This window comes from Callospermophilus lateralis, chromosome 2 (assembly GCF_048772815.1).
Source record: "Callospermophilus lateralis isolate mCalLat2 chromosome 2, mCalLat2.hap1, whole genome shotgun sequence".
Lineage (NCBI taxonomy): Eukaryota > Metazoa > Chordata > Mammalia > Rodentia > Sciuridae > Callospermophilus > Callospermophilus lateralis.
In genome coordinates, this window is record NC_135306.1 from 45,977,080 (window position 1) to 46,001,584 (window position 24,505).

Consider the following 24,505-nt stretch of genomic DNA (forward strand, 5'->3'; position numbering starts at 1 on the left):
TTTACTCATTCTATTGATTCAAAAACTAATCTTATCTATAAACATTTTCACAGAGACACCCAGAAATAATGCTCAGCCAGTTAACAGGGCACCCTGTGATCCTGTCAAGTTGACACATGAAATTAACCACCATGTGTAGGAAAAGTACCATCAGAAGTGGGCAACATGGGCTGGAGATATAGCTCAATTGGTAGAGTGCTTACTTTGCATGCACAAGGCCCTGGGTTCAATCCCCAGCCCTACAAAAAAAAAAAAAAAAAAAAAGAAGAAGAAGAAGGGGCAACATTATCTTTTTAAATTCTTTTTTTCCTCTGGCTGGAGAGTAGTAGAAATGGTCACCAAGGAGAAGGTGAAAACAAGAAAGTAGAAAATGGTGTGAGTTCTCTCTTTGAGGGATGTAAGATCTATATTCAGAACAAAAGCACTCAACCTAATTCCAAGTATATCACAAATGGGAATAATCTATAATACTGCTGTCCAAGTAGGTGCATTGAACACTGGAAGAAAACCATCACAAAACATGCAAGGTGAGACCAGAGCCCAGATGTTTACTCCATCTTATAAATTCACTCCTCATTCCCCAGTTTGTTCTAATGAGTCGGGGGTGGGGGGGATGTCTAAAATACTAAATTCCCACCCTTTAAACATGATATGGGGAAAACAAATCCATCTTAGTCAAGATGGAAGAGTTGTCAAAATGTTTGTTTCATTACAGGAAAATAAATGCAGTTCTGGATAGATCTGTAAGCACAAGCAAGATGAAAAGAAATAACATGGCAACTAAGCAAGCAAATTAGGAAGAAAGGAAGAATGTTGGAAAGACCAATTTTGAAATATGCCTGGGAACGACAATGCAACAAAGTATATTAATTTCTATGAAAATGTTGTACCATTTAAAGTAACTTAAGAAAAATTAAATTAGAATTCAAAGACAAGTTGAAAGAATGCAGAAAAGATGAACTATAAACCTAGGAAAATAGAGCAGTGAAAGAATATCATTAAGGAGCTAATAATAAACTTTAAATGCAAGAAATACTGAGATAATCATAGTAAATGCAGATTTTTAAAAAGAAGAAGAAATTAAACAACCAGAAAGTACCTCATAAAACAGGAGAACTGACAAAATCTGTGCAACATTGCAACATCTTTTAGGTAGAAAACCCAAAGGAACACAACAAAATATATACAAAGGCATATTTTTTTAAATGAAGAAACTTCCTCTGAAATGAAGCAAGAATTTAATCTGCAGATGGAAAAGGAACATGAGCTTCAAGGTAACTTTATACACTCAGCCCTGAGATAATTATGTCTTTAGTGCATCTCATGTTATTCCACAGCAACATTCCGTGCCAGAAGTCACTAGAAAACATCTAAGAAATTCTGAAGAAAAAGAAATATAATTCAATATTATAAACCTTCAAAGTACACAAAGCATCCAAAGTGTACAAACCTATATACAAGATATACAACTCCAATGGAACATGCAGAATCTTCAGGCTCAAAGAAGTCTGAAGAAAACAACACCCATGCTTTCTTCTTCACTAAAGCCAAACTAGACTGAAATAAGAACTGGACAGGCACACATTATGTACTGAATAATGAAATCCAGGTACTGAAGAAACAAATGAAAAGGAAAGAAACAGATGCATAAAGAGTGTTAGGTTAATACTGTATCAATTTTAAATATAATAATTATAAAACAATATAAGTGTATCAAACTTGGCAATATATAAATAATACTATGAATAAGATCAAGAGGTGGAAGAAGGAAAAGGAGAAGGGTAATATCTTCATTGTTCACTTGATGCCATCTACAACTGAAATATATAAATCATAAAGCTATGGTCTCAACATCTTAATTTTTAAGAGAGAGAGAGAGAATTTTTTAATATTAATTTTTTTTTTAGTTTTCGGTGGATACAACATCTTTATTTTATTTGTATGTGGTGCTGAGGATCGAATCCAGTGCCCCACGCATGCCAGGCAAGCTCGATACCACTTGAGCCACATCCCCAGCCCATTTTAATGTTTTTAATAATCTTTTCTTAATAGTTAAAGGGTCCCTTAGAAAATAAAATATCTTGTTTTGAATACAACATTTGTTTGAAGTTTAGCAATCCATTCCAATTCATTTCAGCTTCATTTGGCTTCTTTCTACTTCAATACTTATTTATAAAAAATAGCATTGTATTATACATTAATAGTAGTAAAAAGTGATTTGGGGTGATTGTTTTTTAAAACCTCTTTTTACTTTTCTGCATGACTTGAACTCATTATAATGAGCAAGTGTTATATTTACAAAAATCAATAAAGTAATTTTTCTTTTAAAAGTGAGCAGGAAAGATAAAAACAAGGAGACATTTAATTTTTTCAACAAACTGATTTTGAGCTCAATAAACACCATGTTGTAATTTAATTATTTCTCAGACTTAAATTTTTCTCTGCACTTGGATAGATCTCATCTCAAAATTCCAGATAAGCACTTCCATTTGAAAATCCTTTGATTCTGTAAACAGAATTTAGCATGCAGAATAAGTCCTATCATTTAAATTACTGACTTGGCTGCTAAATAAACAGCATAGAAGAGATCCAAGGTTGGAGCCAGAGGAAATAATGAAGGCTTAAGACTGAAAATTATTACATTATTGTAAGAATGCAAAAAAAAACCCCTGTTTTTTATTTTTATAAAGCCATCCTTTCTTCTGTTTCTTCTGATTATATCTATAGCCAATCCATTTTGGTGAACCCCTGTTTTTTAAGGGTATTGTGTGCTGGTTTTGAATAAATGCTTTCCTTGTATACATAGGTTTGATGCCTTCAGGTGAAAAGCAATACTAAACAGAACAGGAATTATGGTACCACATATGCCTTTAAATAGATACATTCATAAAGGCTATTGCTTAGCAATTCCTTTAAAGATTTCCTTAGAATTTTCAGACATGGAACCCCTAAGAGCAAAGAGCCTGGCACATTTTTATTTGCATTTTTTCTTTGAGAATCTTAAGGAATGGATGTCATTACAAATATTCACCATGAGAAACTGTTCCTTTGCTACGCAGATGTAGGAGACAGACAGAATAATGCCCCACCCAGAAATGTTTATGTCCTAATTCCCAGAATATATTATATGAAAAAGAGAAATTAATGTTGCAGATGGAACTAAGGATACTAATCAGATGCTCTGGAAATAGGGAGATTATCCTGCATTATCAGGGTGGACTCAATGTAATCATAAGTATCCTTAGAAGTGAGAGAGGAAGGCTGGAATCAGTTTCCAAGTGCTGCAGTGTGAGAAAGCTTCCACCCCTATTTCTGACTTTGAAGATGGAAATGGGCCACAAGCCAAGGAATGTCACTTCCTTCTAAGAAGCTGGAAAAGGCAAGGAAACAATCTTCTTTAGAGCCTCCATCAGGATTTTAGCTTAAAAAGCCTCTATTGGATTTCTGAACTTCAAATGTGTGTGCTGTTATGTTGTATTTTTCTTAAGTCAGTACGTTTGTAGCAGTTTGTTACAACAGTAGTGATAATTAATCCAGTAAAATAAAAACAAAAATAGAAAGGTGAAAATGTGGTACAGCTCTCCTCTCTGGACCATGCTTCTGAACACCCAGTAATACAAGTTTGGCTTTAGGCAAAACTTAAAGTAGCACCTTGGGCAACTTTCTCGCTTTCAGCACCTTACTGCTCCTTCTGGGTAGTTTGGCTTCATAGAAACCACAAATTTTCAAAAATGAAAGATATTCCCCTTAGGATACCTGTACTACACTGTCTTCTCAGAACCAGACAGATAATGCATGCTTCAGTCATTTTCCTCCCTCAGAGTCCTGAGTGATGGGTAGGATAACTGGAATGAGAAAGCCTGTAGTGTACAAAAAGGACTGGCTAGCTAAACAAACAAACCAGGCATGCAGTTCACTATTGGAAAGACATTCCAAGGAAGCATTCATCTTTTATTTTCATCAAGGGTGGGGAGGACCTAGGGTGTTCAGAGAGATGAACGGAGAAGATGGAAACACAGTCAGCAAGTAAATCCTACAACAAAAATCAGCAGTTATTCAGGCAGGTAGATGGTTGTTTAGTATGAGGGAAAATGAAAGAGGAGTATTGAGCACTCGGACAGGGTGATGAACAAGACCTGTGCATGGGCATACCAATCAGTTAACTGTATAAGGATCTAATATTAATTGGCAAAGAAAAAGGAGAACAAGGGCGAGAAACTACATACTAGAAAATTATGGTAAGAGTTGAAAAACTTTTAGCCTGAATCAATACTAAGCTAAATATTTCTAATGTGAAGATTCACATATTGCCCTTGCTCAGAGGTAAGAGTCATCTAAGTGTGTGTTGAAGTTAAATGCCCCCATCAGGGAATGACATAAAACTATATGAGCAGGATCTAAGCTCATCATTAAGTGCTTACTGTTGTCCAAACCCAGTACTTCTGAGTCCTTTTCTCACTCAAACCTTTATGTATAAAAATTTAACCAGGTAAACTCATTGAGACAGCATAACACAGTAGAGTTGGACTTCCCCACCGTTACTGCTGCTGCTGCTATTTTGTTTTTATTGTTTATAACCCCTGTACCCCTGGAGGCTGGAAAAGATACCATAAATCCATCAGTAACAGTAGTTAATTATGGCAAGTGTTCTAGTTTGGAATCTCTCTGGAAAGGATTTGTCAGGCCATCAAGGAATGGTTTGGAAGAGCCTCTTTTTGCAAACAGATGATTCTGTTATATGCTACCTCCTGCCCACACTGTATCACCAGAATCCATCACACCACTCTATGAAAAAATAACTGGTAGTTGCAACTCATAATCAGAAGGCCAGGATTGAGTTGGCTCTGTGACTAATTTGACTCATGCTCTGGACTGATTCATAACGTACATGCAGAAAAGTCACCTTGTAAGTTCACTTAAAAATGAACATCTCTTTTTTTCTCACATCTTCATACATGATTCAAATATAAAAGAGAGAGAGAGAGAGAGAGAAAGCAAAAAAAAAAAAAAAGAACATTTCACGACCCAGGTCAAAACACCTTGAGGTCCACCTTGTTCTCAAGGTCTTTTTTTGTAATCAGAGGTGAGTATTTGGTATTATGAAGATTGGAAACATTATATGATAAATGACTTTAGCCAAATTATTTCACTTCTTTGTTTCTTAACATTAAAAAAAAGAGGATTAAAAAAAGAGGTTTGCACTGGAAGGTATTTTTAGACCTTCTAGTTCCTACTGTGTGGCACAGTGAAAAGAAAGGGATTTTAGAACCAAAAGGATATGGGTCCCAATATCAACTCCACCACTTACTGTTGAGTGGAAAATTCAACCTCTCATACTCTCAAATTTTTCATCTGGAAAGTGAAACTAATAATAATATCCACTTTGGAAGACTGTTGTAAGAATTAGCAATCATATACATAGATTGTTTGGCAATCTTTAAGATGATCTTTATAAAATTTTCCATGATGGCCAATGTCATCATCCCACATATAACATGATGACTTAAACCCATTAAAATGTTGTTAGGCTCTTACAAGTATTAATATTGTAAAGGTGCTTGAAGAATGAAATACCTGTTCTCCACGTGGGGTAGAGTGTCTTAATCACATACTGCCAAATAATATATCATGCTAAAACTCACTGGCCTAAAACAATAAGCATTTACAATAGCTCCTGGATCTCTGGGTCAGCAGGGCAGTTCTTCTACTAGGAGTTAGCCTTATTCCTGCATCCACTGTAGGTCCTGTGTGTAGCTCTCCTGATCTTGGCTGGATTTTCTTATGCATTTAAGAATGGGGCTGGCTGTGGGCTGGTCTGGATGCCCTCAGCTGGAACAAGTGAGCTCTCCTCCACGTGACCTCTTGGGTTTTACTAGGCTACTCTAGGATGGTTTACATTATAGTGCCAGGGTACCACGACAAAGGAAAAGTAAAGGATTCCTGAGGCCAAGGTTCAGAACTGGCATGCTATCCCTACTGCCATATTCTGTTGGTCAAAGCACTTTACAAAATCAGCCCAGACTCCAAGGTTTGGGATACAGACTACTATTCTTGATAGGAGTAACAGCAAACTCATACAACAAAGGAAATACCCCTTTGCTTAAGTCTAGAGCAGTGTTTTTTCAACTTTTAGCTTGTATCAAAATCTCCTAGAAGGCTTAAATAGAAGTCATGGGGTCCACCTGAGTTTCTGATCCAGTAAGCATGGAATGAGGCCCAAATATTCACATTTCTAACATTTTCCCAGGTGATGATGATGCTGACTTTGTATCACACTTTGAGAACCACTTATCTATAGTGAAGCCTCCTCTGTGAATAAAAATTACTTAAAATTTAATATATATGTAATTTTACTTCCAAGTAAATTTTATTTCCTGAACATCATAATGTGTGTTACTCATGATGTATTTCTCTCTTAGCAAAATGTGAAATCTTATAAATATAAATATTTTAGAGGACTTTGATTTACCCTCCTTCCTGAAAATAAATGTTTTTTTTTTGAGATCCCACTCTTAAACACATAGTAAACTCTAATCAATCAAAAACCACTGAAAGATTTTACTTCATTGCTCTCTCTTTACCTACCACTTCTACATTCTATCCCCCACCAGACCAAATACAAATAGGTCAATGAGGCAAAGGTCTTGTTGAGTCTGATTAGAAAAACTGTCTTTTATATTTTGTTAAAATTAACTAGAAAGAATTCATATTTCCTTTACTCGTTGTATTAGGAAGTAACAGGCTCAGAGGAATTGAGTAAATCACCTCTTCTTGATGTGTCATAAACACATACACTTTAAATCCATAGGCTTCTATGTTCTGCATTTATCTTAGTTCTCCAAGTAATAAAATACCTCAGAATATCTTTTATAAACTCCAATTTAATTGTAATTTCCTGGTTCTTATGCAATGCAAAGAGTTTTCTACTCTTTATTGGCAGGGAGAACAAGAGTAATTACAAAGGTCTTTCCTTTTTTTTTTTTTTTTTTTAAGAACATTTCCCTGGGAAGACAGGCATTAGTTACTTTTACTATGGGAAATGAAACTTGAGATACATATTGGAACCAGAACTGGTTTGTCTAGGATCAAACTTATTTCTTCTATAACAAACAAAATAATAAGTATCCAGTTCATGTTAACTAATTAGAATTAACTCATAATTAGCAAAATTATTTTTAGAGTTGCAATTCTTGGTAGCAACACCTATAAACAGTCTAATATTCTTTAGATTTTAAATATTTCAAAGACTTCTCTATTTGCCTATCATGGACTATTATAAATAAAGCTTGATGATTACCTACTATATGCAAAGCATTATACAAAAACCCCCTATTTAATATCCTACTTATTATTCATGACAACTGTCTAAGATAGGTACTATTTTTAATCTTCATTTTTAAAAGATAAAATAACAGGCTTAAGTGATTAAATAACCACTCAAATCCAATTGCTAATAAGTAGTAAGATTGGAGCTCAAGTGAAATTCTGTTTGATTCAGAATCTTACTAACTTATCCATGGCACTATTCTGTCTTTCTGCTTGTACTTTAAAAAAAAATCGACTATTGTAAAGTGATAGTACTAAAAAAGGCTTTGAATCAATTGAATACAGCCTGCTTCAGAATAAGAAATTTATGGCAGAATGGAAGGGGAAAGGTAAAAAGAAAACATCTGGTTTGTTCAAAGAAATTGTAACTGAAAGTAGCTATAAGACTGACATGTTTAGCTAACACATGTGACCAAGCGTGTGGGTCTCCAAAGCAATCACCTTGGGAAGACATATGCTTATTTGAACAATGCCCTCATTGCTGTGACACATTTTTAGATCTGCTGTAAGTCTCATTACTCTGTGTACGTACATAATTGGGGTTTTGTTTTGTTTTTAGCAAATCAAGAAGAAAAAACACAACAAAAACAAAATATCCCACTCTACATTATCTAGTTTAAGTGATTGCACACTTAATAAAATTGACTCTGAACAACTTTTGGGGTATTTTCCTAAATCAAATCCAATTTTCACAGAACATATTTGTTAACATTGCTATATTTCTGCCATTTTCTACAATTGTGATTCAGATTCTAGACATAATTCCTAAAGGAGACATTTAAAAGTTTTGGAGCTGTGGCACAGAACTAAGGTTATCAATGAAAAAAAAATATTTATAATCCTCCAAGGTGAATATTCCAATATGAATACATATTCCAATATGAAAACATTTAAAAGTGAATACATTCTAAAATTTTTATTTGAAAACAAAGGCAGGTCAGGCTTGATCGTGCAAGCCTGTAATCCCAAGTACTTGGAGACTAAGGCAGGGGGATAGTAAGTTCATTTGAAGCTAGCCTGGGCAACTTAGTGAGACCCTGTCTTGAAATGAAAAATAAAAAGGGCTAGATGTAGCTTGATAATAGTGTACCCCTGGGTTCAATCCCCAGTCTCCACCCCCAACCTCATCTCATACACACCACACACATACTCACACAAATGATCCTTACAAACCTGGTTCATAATTTGAGTAGATTATCCAACACAATACTAGAGATGTGGTTATGAGTGGAATCTCATAGAAATCCTCTACTTGGAATTCTTCAACATAGGCTGACATTCAGGGTCATATAAATAATGAAGACAGAATTCATTTACAAGGGGGAAAACCACAACAGTACCAATGTGTTGGTTAAGAAAGCTTCAATTTATAGAATAATAAGCTAAATAGCTAAATATAGCTTCAGTAAAGAGCAGTTTATTTCTTCATATATGACAAGAAGTCTAATGTAGGCAGTCCCAAATTGAGTTGCTCAAGTATGCCATAAGGAGCCCAGATCCTCCCCATTTCTCAGAGAAAAGATACAAACTGCTTCATAACTGCATGATGACTTCTCCATCTTTAGACATTAGACAATATTTCAGATAGGAAGAAGGGAGTAGGGCAAAGGGGCAACAGGTAGGAGCAACTGTCTATTCCTCTTTCATGAGGAAAGCAAGTATTTCCAGAAGATCTCTCAGCAAAGATGTATTTAATTTGCCAAAACTGTGTCAAACAGACATTACTAGCTGCGAAGAAAACTGGGAAATTAAATATTCAATTTTCCAGTCTCTAAATCCAAGTAAGACAAGGAAGGAGGAGGTTGAGAAGTCATGTTGAGTGAGCCAAATTACAATGTCTGTCTCAAAAGGGCTGGCATTTTACTAGGCAGTGTGTTTTCACACTTTATATCATTAAATCATCACAACTGTGGGAGTTGGGTTTTGTTCTTTTCATTTTACTAAAGAGGGAAGTATAATCTAGAGTGATTAAGAAAATTGTCCAAGTTGCCCTGTTTATAAGCACTGGAACCAATTTCTGTTAAAGAGCAAAAGTGCTCTTTAATGTGGGTAAAGAAACCATAAGAACATGTAAACAAATGCTTTCCCAGATTCTGAGTATTGAACTTGTTCTTAAAAGGTAGCGTATACGAGAATCCTTAAAAACCCTTATTGAATCCCTAAACAATACTCTTGTTCTTACATGTAACAGAACTTGTTGAGAAATTTCTAAATGGAGAGCGCCAAGGTCACTTGGGATTAACCACTTTATTCCATTAGTCACTGAAGCCTGCACATGACTCCCAACATTTACCCATTGGTGGGAGATTTATAGATGGTGAATTACTTATTTAATACCTAGCTTATATATTTTCCAGACTTGGTTTTACTTTTATTGATTATAATGTAGTCCTTGATGGATGCCAGAGAAAGTATTTTGCCCTCTATTTTTCCCTGCCATAGATAGAGCAGGGCCTGAAATAAGTCAAGCCTATAATCATATTAATAAAAATAGAAAATAAAACATTCCTTTGTTCAGGTATTACATATCCTCTTTTCAAAGTTGTTATAACATTCTCATATAGGTTATTATGGAATAGGCAAGAAATTTTTGGTAGGATAAACATTTTTGCAGGATAGGATTTTAAAATTTTATTCATTAGTTTTTCCTTGAGCTTGATATAGCTTTACCTCCTAGAAAATTTTCAATTTACACTTACGTGTATAATTCTTGCAAAATCTTTATTCCACACTTGCTAGGCTCAAGTTCTTCTCATTAATGCTGAGTGAGTTGATATGTCTTAATAATCTCCAACTGTGTAACTTCTCCAGGTGCAACCTTATGTTACATAAGGGTAATACATTTAATATATACTAACTGGGGCTATTTTTATCACATCTTAAAATTTTTGTTTGTTAAAGGATCCAATTTCTAAATTCATTGTTCATTTTTTTCAGCTTGCTTTCCAAAGTGTCAAGAAAAAATTCTTCCATTAGTTAGTATTCCCCTTCCTTCCATTTTTCCCCTCCTAATAACCAAAGTTCTAGAGTTAAAGGAACAGAGAAGAAAGGGAGATCAGATAAATGTGAGTTTAGTAAAGTGGATATATTTCAGGATGTCTTCAAAATTGTTGAAAGTCAATTGCAAAATGAACAAATAAAAACACTTGCCCAGCCAGCTAATGAGATATTTTTTTCAAAAATACCCTTGTAGTTTTCAATCAGCAGAATGTGTTGAGAAAACTATTCAGTATTTTGTCCAAACAGGTCTTGAGAAAATGGAGACATTTAATAGCAAATCTTTATCATTTATTGTTATGCTTATGATTAATATCATACTACAAATCCATTCCCTATCTCTAGTCCCAACTATTTTATAAAATTAGGCAAAGGAAATGTTTGAAGTTTACAGATGCCCTTAAAACACAATTTACATAGAAACAATTATTTGGCCATTATATATAATACTTACCCTTATTCTTTAGGGAATATCTCTAAGAAATTCTTCAAGACATTCTTTATTAAGTTGGTGTTATTGTTAATAAATCAATTGTTATTAATTTATATTTCTCAATATTTCCAACTGCTCTTCCCTTCTCTCCCCATTATATTTAATTATAGGAAATATGTGAGCAGAAGTCTGGCACTGACCTTCAAAACACAGAATTGGAAAATTGCTTGAAATGTAATGGGTCTAAAAAAGGGGGGTAAGAGCTATGTCCTTTAAGGTTAGGAACTGAAACAACCACAAAGGGTCATTACCACACCCTTCCTTCCCTTTGTTGAAAGTCTGCTGCCAAGAACTCCCTTTCCCATCTATTAAAGTATTTCTTATTAGAAGCAATTAAGAGCTGCTCCTTCTTTTACCTTCCCGAGGATCAGGGATCAGAGGTTCTTTGAGGAGAGGCATAGAATCTTCTTCAGTGCTTTCCCATGGCCTAGAACAGCTGTAAAACCTATAGACACAAATTTTAAGTGATTAATAAATAGCTGACATAAAAGGGAGAGATGCTTCATTAGACATAAATGCCCCGTTTTCTGTGTCTTGCTTTCTCTTAGCTGCTATAAGACATCAATGATAAAAACATAGAAGTCAATTACAGAGTGTCAGAGAAGTGGTGTTCCATAAACTCTAATAAACATGAATAAATACCATCTATGCGGTTCTGGAAAAATGGCTCAGAGTGTTTGGAAGGTGCTTTGTGGCCACATCAAGAGGGTGCAGCCTCACAGTAGTAAGTTGGAAACGGAAAGTTGAGCATAAAATAACGGGGCATATTTATTAAGGTAGTATAAGGTATCCTGTAAGGCTTTCCTATAAATGACAAACCCGTGCCTCTGGACTGAGTACTTGGGATCATTAAGAAAATTGAAAGAAAAAAAAGTAGACATAGATATTTTCAAGGGAGTGGGGGCAATGGGGAGGCAACAGAACAAAGGTCCAAGTCTCCCCACAAAGGGAGGCAGGGGAGAGACTTTTTTATTTTTTCTTTTCTGCCTTCCTGGGGTAGGCTGGCCAGCCTGACATAGATACACACAGGGGAGATTCCGAGAGCGGGTGTCAGGTCTGCAGGAGTTGGGGAGCAAAAGCAACGGTGGAGTCCTGCACGTGGTGACTTCGCAGCGTACCTGACCGGACGGCGCGATGAAGAGGAACCCGGAGCGGGGATGGGTGGGGTGGGGGAGGGTCAGTCTAAGAGAACCCGACCGCCACCTCCTGACCCGACCTTCTCAAACCCCAGGACTCACTCCAGCACTCTGGCAGCCCCTCCCGGGAGGCTTTACAGCCCCGCACAGTGCTCCTCCCACGCGGGTGGCGCGCGGTCTAGGTGCGGGGCACCCTCCTGCAGTTTCTGCTCGGGCGGGGGCCTCTGGTGTTTGTTTTCTTTGCCTCTGCTCACCCAGCTGCCCGCCCTCCAGGTGGCCCCCTGACCTGGGAGGAACGCGGTGCGCGGGGCTGCGCCGTGCGGCGCCTCCCTGAGGTGCGCTGAGTTCCTGGTGCGCGTTGAAGGACAGTGGCAAACTATTGGCCAGTTAATGTCCCGCTCCCTCCTCACCCAGCACCACCCTGCTTTCCTCGCCCCTTCCGCCTTTAGTTTTCTATTTTACGATCTTCTTCTTAAGTTTAGATAAATTCGCTGTTCCTAAACTGTTTCATTGGAAAGGACCCGATGGTTTTCCTACTTATTTGAATGCTAATGCATAAAATGAAATAGTGAGGTGGGAGGTAGGGAAAGAGGGAGGGGTGTGTGTGTGTGTGTGTGTGTGTGTGTGTGTGTGTGTGAGAGAGAGAGAGAGAGAGAGAGAGAGAGAGAGAGAGAGAGAGAGATGGTATGTGGGGTGGGGGAGAACAAGAGTAAGCGCGAGAGACCGACCTAGGGGAGGGCTGGGGGCTTCCCTCTTCTGGAGGACAGACAGAATGATACATACTGTCATTAACAGTTTTGACCCACCCAGACCCCACCCTTCGGTTGCATCCATCACACAGTCATTACAAAGGGGCAGCGCTGTCACACTGCTTGCCCTGCTCCTGGGGCTCTCCGGCTGGTTTAATGAAGTGCACCCAGCCGGGGCTATTGTGCAGCGCGAAGGAGGCAGGAACTAGACAGCAACGATCTTAGCAGCTGCTCGCAGCATCCCCGGCTGCAGCAGCCCCGCAGCAGCAGCTAAGCCCAGACCTCAAGTGGATGGATGCCTCTGGAAGTGTTTTCCTGAAAGAACCCATCAGGCAGTGGAAGACTGTGGCAGGGCTAGTGAACTTAGATGGGGCTTTTCTCTCCTGCAGTTGAGCTGGCTGGAGGCAAGTGCAGTCACTCGGGTAATTGCGGGGGTGCTGGGGGCGGGGGTGGTGGTGGTGGCGGTGGTTTTAAGCCGGTCCTTGGTCAAAAGGCGCCTTGTATCAATTTCCCCTCCAACCACGCAACTCTCCCTTTTACCTTTTGTTTTGTTAGCTTGGCTTTTCCCACCCCCTCCCCCTCGATGTTATGATCTGAACCCTGCGTCTTGCTCTGGGGTTTGATTGTGCATTTAAATGTAATTCTGATTGGTGAATGTTCTCTTCTTTTTGTTGTGATTACTAGAGATACTTTAGTCCTGCCTTCCCAGTTCTGCGCCTTGCACAAGCAGTTTTGAAAAATTAAGTGCAAAAAGCATGACAAAGCAATATGAGGTTGCCCTGGTAAGTGAACTTTTAAACCAAAAATTACCATTTCTTCTCGTATGCTTGGTTTGTGGGTGGCTTGAAGGGAAGTCCTCACACACAAAGGGTTGGGGGCTGGGAGGAAAGATGATATAAGAAACAAACAAAAAACAGTACTTCTAATTTTTTTCTCCTGTGATCATTAAACAAGTTTTGTGTTTATTTGATACTATTGGGATGGTTATGGACTTGATGCATTTAAAGTGGGTGAGAGTTGCCAGTCAGCAGGGAAGAGGTGCACCATAGGGAGAGGAAGGGAACTAGGTTATTGTCTGGTTTCAAAAGAACCCTGGAGCTCTGACTTTCTGAACTTGGCACAGAAGCCAGGTCATTCCTGCTGGAAACCCTAAAGAAGAAAAGGAACAACGGGGTCACCCTCCCCTAGTACAACTATCTCTGTGTCCTCACCTACACGGGAAGATCTTCCCTTTTCTTCTTCATACTTCCTCAGGTAGCAACATTAGAAGCCATTCTTCTTAGACAAATTTTTAAATGCTGAATGATGATCAAATAATACTTTTGGAAATTCATTGTGGTCTTAAAAGGAATTGCTTATTACCCTCCTTACCACTGCTTATTTCTCTCCCTAAATCTTTTAAAACTAAAGTGTGCAGATTACTTTAGGCATGCTTCTTCAACATCCTCTTTGGATCTTTTCTATTTTAAAATAGGAAGTATATTCCAGGAAAAAATTTCTGAGTTTTGCTCCTTTATCTCATTCATTTTCTGAGAATAGCTATTCAATGTGATATTTGTGTCAAAGCTAACAATTCCAAGTCTGATGAAAGGCCCAACTTTTCTTTGGAGAATTCTAAGTTGTTTGGATAGATCTGCACTTTTAGAGAAGAATTAATAGTGCTCAGTGTCCTAAAACTTTTTCTTTCTGTGGATCTAGTTGACTTTCAACTTATCAGAGGCTGTTGTCATGGAGATGCCTGGGATGCCCTATATTGGAATGGACCTGCACAGTCTCTGATGAGGCAAGGCCATCTAAGTTTTCAAATTAGAAGGATAGGATAAAAACAAAAATGCCCCCTAGAAGGGATTTATTTTGCCAAGCCCATCCTTAACATTAATTTCTATGTGTGTAGATATGATTGCATATGCCTATGGTTCTCAATATCTATTCTGAAATATTTTTAATAATTATGAACTTCCTATGGTCATAGGAAACAAATAACATTACAATAAAAATCAATATATTTTAACTTATTTTAACAACTTAATTCTTGTCTATTCTACAAGAAGTTATTGTCACTTACTAGCAAATAGCACAGAAAAGTGATGCCTTATAAAGTCAGTTTTCAAAGTTATCAAAATTGCTTTTAGTCTTTGGTATTTTCAGTTACCAAGTATTTTCCCTTTGGAGTTTCAAAACCAAATGCCCACTAATTTATTGGTACAAGAGGAATCAATTCAGTAAAACTTGTGAAAAAAGTCTCAAAAAGAGTTTGGATTAGAATATCTGTATTTTATACATTTGTAATAGTAAGAATTTTAATAGGGAAGTTTGCTTTCCTTCTGATTTTAGACCATGATAGTCAACTAACTGTGTCATTAACTATATCATTCATTTTGGACCATATCATAGCTATTTAATTATGTAATTAATCTTGAACTATATTAGTACTATTTGGGGATTTTTAAATAAACTTATTTAACTGTATGTACACAATATTAAAAATAAGAATTCATTATCTATTATTGCCTTATAAGTAAATATATGCCAGGTACATGTGTAAAATTAGATTATTTTAATAGTTTGAAAAAATATCTTTACTCAGTTATTCAGTTATACTCAATCTCAAATAAGCACTCAATTTTAGGTTTTTAATCTACATATTGAAAATATTGTTCCAGTTGAAGATGCTCATAAAAATAATTATTTAAAGTAAATTTGATAACTGAAAGTTATCCTCTAAGTTATAATTAACAGTACATGTAGTTTATTTCCTTTAAAAGAACTTAAAACTATTTAATGTCATACATTCCTGATTCTTTCCCTCACTAATATGATTCTATGCCAATTTTAGGGTTGTAAATAGTCTCAATATGGAAAACTCTTCATCTCAGATTATAATATTATAATCTATTTTTCTAGAAAGTATAAATATCTTAATATATCTTTTTATACAGAAAATATAGATGTTTTATTTAGATGTTTTGGGCACATTAGAAATATAGTGACCATGTCCTGATATTTTCCCTAAATTGCAGTTCATTATAGTAAACTTTACAAGTAGCAGAAAGCTTATAATGTTTCTAATAACAAAATTGTGTTTTGAATTAAGTAGTACTCTCCTAGAAATACTCATTGTTTCACATAGCAGTGACTTCATTTGAATAAATAGATGTTTATATAAAAAGGAGAAAAGTAATGAGTTGTGGGTGGGGCTTCCAGGTTATCTAATGTTATATTACACATTTGACCCTTTGTACCATATCTAGGCCTTGAGATGTTTCTGTGAGCAGAGGCAAAAATAAATGACTGAAGTAAAATTATTATTTAAAAAATGAAAAATAGCATTCATTTATTACTTCTAATTAGTAGTAAATGTAATGTGTACCTTATATATAAAATACATAATCCAAATAGCTGAAAAGTTAACTTTAATAGTTAACATTTGTCAGTATGTTATCTGTCAGGATTCAGTAACATAGGTAAGTACTTTACACACACACACACACACACACACACACACACACACACAATCTCAGTTAATCTTTCTAGTGTGTTGACTTTCCTTAGAAACTGAACAGTTAGGATCAGACAGCTCATAAACCATGAAGAGAGGATTTGAATGAAAATCTGACTCCAAACTTGGGTCCAAAATCAAACAAAATGAGAATCAAATAACAGAAAAATATAAAATTGTTTGCTAGATTAAAAAAAAAACTTCACTTAAAACCCACATAATCTCCACAAACTCTGATTACCTATTAATCGTGGTACTTTGCGTGATAAAATATTTTTGAAGAAAATTTCTCTCACAGAAATATCCCTAACTATATCCCAAGATTGGGTTTGGATACACTCACCTGGGTTGGCTAGTTATTTCTCTTTTGGAACATTAGTTGGGGAGAATTCATTGCATTCTCCATCCCACCCCAAAAACAAAAGAAGAAAAATATTAGCACAATTATAATGACAAAAGCATTTTAAAATAAATACCAACAATGCTCACTTAATGAAAGAAAAAAATCTAACTGTAAATCCAGTTTTCCTTAACAAGGAACTTAAATCAAATAAGCAGAGTGATTGCTAAAAATTCTACCAATTTAAATGAGATGTAATTTTTATCTTAAAGACTTCAAATTTATGAATATGCTAACATTTGCTAAAGTAATAAAGTGTTATATGATTTTATAGGTAGCAAATATTTGATGACTTTTTACCATAATATTTACCTTCTAAGTTAGAATTTTTCTTATTGTATTTATAATCAATTACTTTTCCCCCCAACCATTCAGTGATTAAGGACTCTCTGCATTTTTTAAGTCCTCATTAAAAAATTAAAAGAAATATAAATACAGAAGGTGATAAAATTAAAAGCTTCACATGGAGACCTACTATCTCATTCCTTTTTAAACATTGATGTTGACAGACTCTAATAAATACTGAGGAAACAGCCTTTTCTGTTAAGATGCTTTACTTATCTATTCATTCATTCATGCATTTATAAAATCTTTGGACCTGGAAAATTAGGACATAGATATTCTATCGACTCCTGTTTATTTATTAGCTTAGATCTGCAAAAGTAGAGATGTTAGGATTTCATCAAGATAAGTCAAGCCCCTCTAAGTACCAATGAATAAATGTTAAAGATATTCTTTACATTCTACAGACACCTGTTCAGTATTTCACTTTCACCTGAGGAGAAATGAAAGCACTCAGAATAACTATCTGTGCTTTATGCAATAAATGGGCTCCTGACTTGTTTTGTGTAAATCTTTATTTTTTCCTGATTGATTTACTTCTTTTAGAAGTGCTGAGAGCTTGTGCATTTTAAAAAAGTATTTGCATTAATGATCTTGTTAAGTGAAGAACTTTTTAAAAATTGATTCATCCATTTTGTAAGTTTCAGATTTTTCTGAAGTAAAATCATTCAGATCTACCTATTTAACCACATTACTATGAGAGTAACAATAAGTGTTCATTTAAGTCAGATAATTTTGAACTTTTAAGTACCTTGATATAGAATGTGAGGCTTGAGTGTTAAGTTCCACACTGTTCTAGTGATGGACTATATATAACAACTCTGTTTCACTTTGACATTGGAGCAAAACACCTGAATTTTACCCCCAAGAAACTAATTTTAGTGGCTGCCTCATTAAAAATGAAGTTTAGGCTCAGTTTTAAGTCATGGTTAATAAAATATTTATATAATTTTCTATTTTATCCTTGATTTGCAAATTTATATTACATTATGATGTACCAAAATCAATGACTGTATCTAGATAGTTTCCTTTCCATTTAAATTTGTCCAAAGTACACAAATCTGTCTTTATAACTAATAAATACATGTAAATATACATATGAAAAGTTATGTTTGCATCATAATGAAGCAAAAGAGAAAAGTTATTAAAGCAGTTTTTCAGTTTTAAACTTATGGGATAATTAACACCACAAAACTAAATTGTAACTGATAAAAATGTTAACCATATTTATTGTTAGCTAAAAAATACAGGAATATTTTAGAATACATCTGTAGAGTCTATTTTCTTCTACTTCTCCATTATTTCTTTCTTATAACTTCATACAAAATTATAAATTAATAGGAAAAATATGAACCATGTTTAAGTCAGAGGAAAAAAAAATACAAAAGGACCTTAAGGAGATTTAACATGGGTCGTGGAATCCTTCAAGCTATGCGCCTCATTATTCCTGTAAATTCTTTTGAACATGAAATCATTGTATTTTGTAATAACAGTGAACTTATGTGTTGTGGACTTTCACAGCTTCTTAGAGCATGAAGGGTTACAAGGAAAGGTAGCTTAATATCAACTAGATATCACTACACTTGACAGACATTGACAAAAACTGAGAAGGCAGTGTTAATGGTTTCAATTTTTTAAATTAGGGATTATGAAGTTAGTAAAACCTGAGGTCATTACCATTAAGAACTAAACACTCAGCTTTTTGAGTATTTACATAAAAATAATAATAATAAATATAAAGAGCTGATTAACATTATACATATTTAATAAAAGCTCAAAAATTACCACTATCCCTGGTTAAGGATAATTAGCACTAAGATTGCTATAGAAATCTAATTTGAATTTCTAACGTCTAGTGTTTACTCTATCACCATTATATCTGATATCGTGGCAAAGAATGGTACTTACTGTATGTTTGATTTTTGCCATGAGAACCATAATGTTTTGATGTCTCTTGGAATACAGATGAATAATATACTTCACTCAACAAACATTGTATGATTATACTTTCAGGTTAGGCATGATGCTAGAGCCTGGAAATGCCCTGCTTAAAAATGGTTGTGTTGCCAAGTAATGTTCAGGCTTCATATGAGATAGACATGTCAACAAAGGTTATATGCATTGAGATAGTCAGTATCAGAAGTATGAATAAGATGTTTTTAGACCACAGAGGAAGCTGTCACCAATTTGCTTGCAATTGGTATTCATGTGGAATTTAGGTAGGCTCCTCAGTGGAGGTGAATTTTTGCATACTGACTTTGTGGGTTTTTTTTTTCATTTTTAAAAAATGTAGTAATAGATCTTTAGATAATATTCAGAAAGATGAAATCTGAATTTTTTCTCATCTTTACATATTGATATGTATTTATGATGAGGGAGAACAGGTTTTCCATGTAGGATGCTGAGTGTTTCAAGATTCATTAGTGTAATTTCTCAGATGCACTGCCTTTGATAAATGTGCACAGCCGGGAGAGCCTTTAATATATTGATTATGTTAGTGTTTAGTTGCTAGTAGCATAATGGATAAAGCCAAGGCTCCATTTTTATTCTTCCATGTTCTAAAAAAAAAAAAAAAATACACCACACACACACACACACACACACACACACACACACACACACACATGTATCCTGTAGACTGTATAAAATATCAAAAGCAAAAGTAATTAAACACTGTAAATGCTGAGGGAGATTGCCTGTGAACTGAGCTAAAATGAAAAAGGGGAGTGATAAAGAGGTTATTTGAGAGGAAATGGTGTGAAAATGTTTTAGAATAGGAAAGAAAGTTCTGCTTCATAACAATAAGATATAACCTAAAATGATTTCACCTTTATATTACTTTCACATTTGCAATGGAGAAGGGAAGTATTTTTCATCTGAAATGTTCCTTATTTATGATCAGCTTCATTAATTATTTTCTTAAACCCCAAATGTATGTAGTTTTACTGTGAAAGCCCTTCACTTCAGAGTGATTAGAACTTAGTGTGAAAATCATTATGGATTTTGTTCTCTGATAAATGTGGCAATACAGTTTAACTCGTTCTTGCTGGGATTCTCTCCTTGGCAACACTTTTTTTATTTCCCTGCGTTCATTTTTAGGAAAATCCTCTCAGCATTGTTATATGTATTATTTTATAGGAAGGAAGTATGTAAAATACACTTGAACTCGTTTTACTTGTGAATTTGAATAGCATTCAGATTAGAATGATTTCCCAGAATTTTGTAGGCTTGCCCAATCCAGCTGTATATTTTATATGCTAATGTAAATTCTATTTTTGTTCCCCTTGGGGGTTTAAGTGATTATAATTGTTGCTCTTCAAAAGCCAAACAGATGATGATTGCTGCTTCAGGAGTATACCAAAAGAAACTGGCTTTCATTAAACCTGCTCATCCACTTCATAATTATCTCCATTTTATCTAGCTAAGAAGCAGGAAAAAATGGCAAGTACAGTTCATTGAAGCCAGCTCAGTTATTTAAACATCGCTTTATTGAACTAGCAGGAGGTGTTAAAGTAGGGGGAATGTTTTCATTCTAATACTGATATGTAGCCAGTGGCCCAACTCAAGAGTTAGTTGAGCATCAAATGCCAGAGGCCACAGAAAATGAAAGGGGAGATATTTTGAGCTATTCTGAGAGGAGTCCTCTAGTGGATACAATAAATAGTACTGCAGTGACAACTATTCTAAAATATTCTTTTTTGCTTGTTCTCCTTCCTATAAGTTTGAAATGGAGTTATCAATTTAGTATCCATTAAGAAAGACTCAGAAATACATGCTAAATGAAATGGGAGATTTCCTATAGAATGTGGGGTGAAAAAGAGGTGGGGGGATACTGAAAATTCTACAAGGAGGCGAAATCCTGAGATCAAGAGTCCTTCAGGGAGTTCTTGTGAGCAGTGAGCTTTATGATCCAACCATGGCTCAGAAAACAAATTCTCATGGAGGTTGGTTTTCCTCAATATCTCCCCTACATGAGTGACAAATGGCTCTGAGTTATCTGTTCCTTACCCCTAGGCTGGTCTTGGAGTTAGGTTGCACTAAAATATGTTTTTGACCATATATATTGCTGGCTGTCCTCCAGATAGTACAGACAGGGTCCTTGAACTCTTTCTCAGGGGAATATAAAAGTGTCAGAGCCAACAGTTGTTCAAACTTCCAGCTGTGTGAATGTAACTCTGCTGGTTGGAGAAAATTTCAGAAAGGGCTCTCGCTCTAAAATTTTGAAAGAGCCATATTTTAGAAACCAACTTCTCTTAGTTAAAACATTATATTCATAAACAACAACCAAAGAAAATGTAAGGTTTCATTTTGACTATAGACTTTCATTTTCATGTTCTGTGATAGTTTAGCCAAGTTTCAGACAATTTCACTTACATTTTAATATAGGGTTGTAATCTTACAACTTGATTTTAAAATTTTTGGAAACTTACATCAAAAAGAAAATCAAGGGCTGGGGATGTGGCTCAAGCGGTAGCGTGCTCGCCTGGCATGTGTGCGGTCCGGGTTCGATCCTCAGCACCACATACAAACAAAGATGTTGTGTCCGCCGAGAACTAAAATAAATAAATAAATTTTTTAAAAAAAGAAATTCTTAGCTTTAAAAAAAAAAAAGAAAAGAAAATCAAAACTTTTCTGTAATAATAATAATAATAAAAATAATTTTTTTAACAAAAGAAACATGGACCTGACAGGATTTGTGGTAATTTACTAGAGAGTTGTATACATTAATTTTTTCTCTTTCAATTCCTATGCCATAACAATAAAATTTTTTCAGCATTGATATATGTATTTTGATTTTTGCTTCCCAATAATCCCAGGAATTAAGAAAAGCAAATGTTGTTATATTTATATATATATATATATATATATATATATATATATATATATATATATATATATATGAATGTTGTTATATATATAAATCTACAGTTTTAAAACCAGAGTCTGGGCATATCAACCCCTTTTATAAACATCTTAATCAACATCTCCTTGATCTACCCACAGCTTGCCAATTAATGGTTTTGAATTATATCTAGACTGCAAAGTCTTTTCTAAACCCTGAAAGTAGAATGTGCCCAAGGACTATGTATTTTCCCAGTGATCCCCTAGGTAATCTATGAAATTTGCATTTTTCCATCCAGGGCAACAGGATATCAATGGCTTGTTCTCTGGAAACGTTACATTAAAAACTACCTGGTGGTGTGGCAGCTTTGGAATTCCTGGGTAGAGATTTGCTTGGTTATACAACACTCCAGTTTCCTACCAACAAGCCCTACAAAAGCCATAAGTCTGAGAAAATACCTGCTGCACCTAGACCTGTCCTAGGTGAAAATTACCTAATTGATTTTCTCACCTCACCATCACTTTCTTGTCATACATCTAGGACATAACTGTGCTTTGTTACCCTAAGCTTGTGCTGCCCCTGTTACTGACATTGCTAAAATCAAGCTCTGCTAGGACAATATCTCTTTCCCTTCCAAGGTGACAGGTTGTTAGTCTAAATACATTATTTTCTGTTAATGGAAAAATATTAAGGAGAGTTCTGGTTGTGGTTAATTAAAAGTTGTTACTAGGGAAAATGCCATCATTTTTATAAGACAGTCCTGGTGAGTAACTTGTAGAATGATCATGTCAGGCGAACTATTTATTTTTCTGGTAGTTTCTTAACTGCATATTATCTCTTGAGCTCCATTGCTGAAAGGATTGCTTACTTATTTTGAAGTAGGACAATTAAAAACAAACCAATAGGAATATATAACTCAGAAAAATTTGATTTGGTAGTATTGGATTATCTTTCTATGGCTTCGGTAGACGTAAAAGCTATAAATAGAGCACACTAAAATCTTTCTTTCTCAGTAGAATGATGGTAGTATCACAGGATTATCTCACATATCTGTTGTTTTATTTTACTAACTGGAAATTCTGGAAAATCACACATATTCTGTGACCTCAGAGCCATGTAAATGTAAATAAAATCTTATTAAGATATTCCAGTTAAATTTCTTTCAGCGAAACATGAAGTACATATTTGGCAACTATTTGAATTAATCTACTCAACAGAGAACGCTGCTGACTCAAAATAGTTCCAGCCACAGTTTATTTTAACTCCATGTTAACTGAGCAATCTGTCCTGAAAAAAAAAAAATCAGTAGTTTTTGTTTACTTTATATTCTTTTTTCATCAGGATCATCTTTGGAGCTTTTATAAGCTCATTTACTTAGACCTCACCTCAGAATTACTAGCTGGAATCTCCCAGGGTGGAGACTAGGCATATATACTTGAAAAAGACCTCCATGGGTAGATACAGGCATGGATGCACAGCTATGTGTGAGAACCCCGGGGCTTCCTTCTCACCAGTTCTATTATTCATTGACTCTATGGCAGGCACTTTCCTGAGTGCTTGACAAATGCTCTTTCACTTAATGCTCACAGCATCCCAAAATGTGACTATTATTTGTAATGCCCATTTCACCAAATGGAAAACTGAGGCTTAGAAAGGCTGGGCAAAATGCCTAAAGTTGTATATATATATAGATCAAGGACATGGGAGAGGCAGAACCAAAATTCATGTCTGCTTGAATACTTTTAACTGTGACACCCCTGAACTTAAAAGCCTTTTTAATATACAGAGAGAAAATGTATGGCTGTATTTTATAGCTGTAATTTCCCACCTAGAAGCTTCAATTTTGCTGCTTTGATTACCATAAGAATATCCAGAGCGTACAGAGATTGTTTCATTTTATAGCCTTAAAAGAGAGTCACTATTTTCGTGTGAAAAGAGACATGGTCTAATAGGTAAACGATACTTTAAAATTATAAGTAAAATGTTTTGCTTTCTTTGTATAAAGGTCACTTTCTACATCAGTTCTTAATTTACAACTCAAGGAACTGCCATAATTTCATTGCAAAAATTATTCAGATATGTGACAATGCTGGAAGGGCATGATTTTCCTTCCAGGTTAGTTCCTTATAAAAATATTAACACTTGTCTAAAATCATTGCTGATAAATGCAGTTTCCAGAGTGGACTATGCAATTTTAAGATTTGTTCTTTCTGATTTAGGGCTGACACCAATATTTAGAATAGTGATGACTCATGGCTAGGGCTGAAATTTGTTTTTCATGGGTTTATACATTTTTCCCCTTGAATTGCACCAAAAATGGTTTTTTAATTGGCTTTAACTCATGCCCAATAAATTGGATGAAAATTGATTGCCGCAGTCATGTTTGGTTTAAAATTATTCAAGACTGCGCCATGAGTCAAATGAGTGCATAAGTGAAGGCAGTGGCACTTTATGTCCTCTGTTTATGACAAATAGGGGTTTTTCAAAATGGTCATAATTCCTATTTAAAAATTAATGTATGTATTCAGTTCTTAAAGCTTAAAATATAGTAACATAACACATGAAACACATCTTATTATAAAAAAGTTTCTCTTATTTGCTGTTGTTTCTTAGTACCTGGTTTACCCATTCTTGCAACACCACACATTTAATGATAATAAGCTTTTAAGATAGATAATACCTGCATGTAGATCTTGTTAAACTCATGACCATGATGTTAG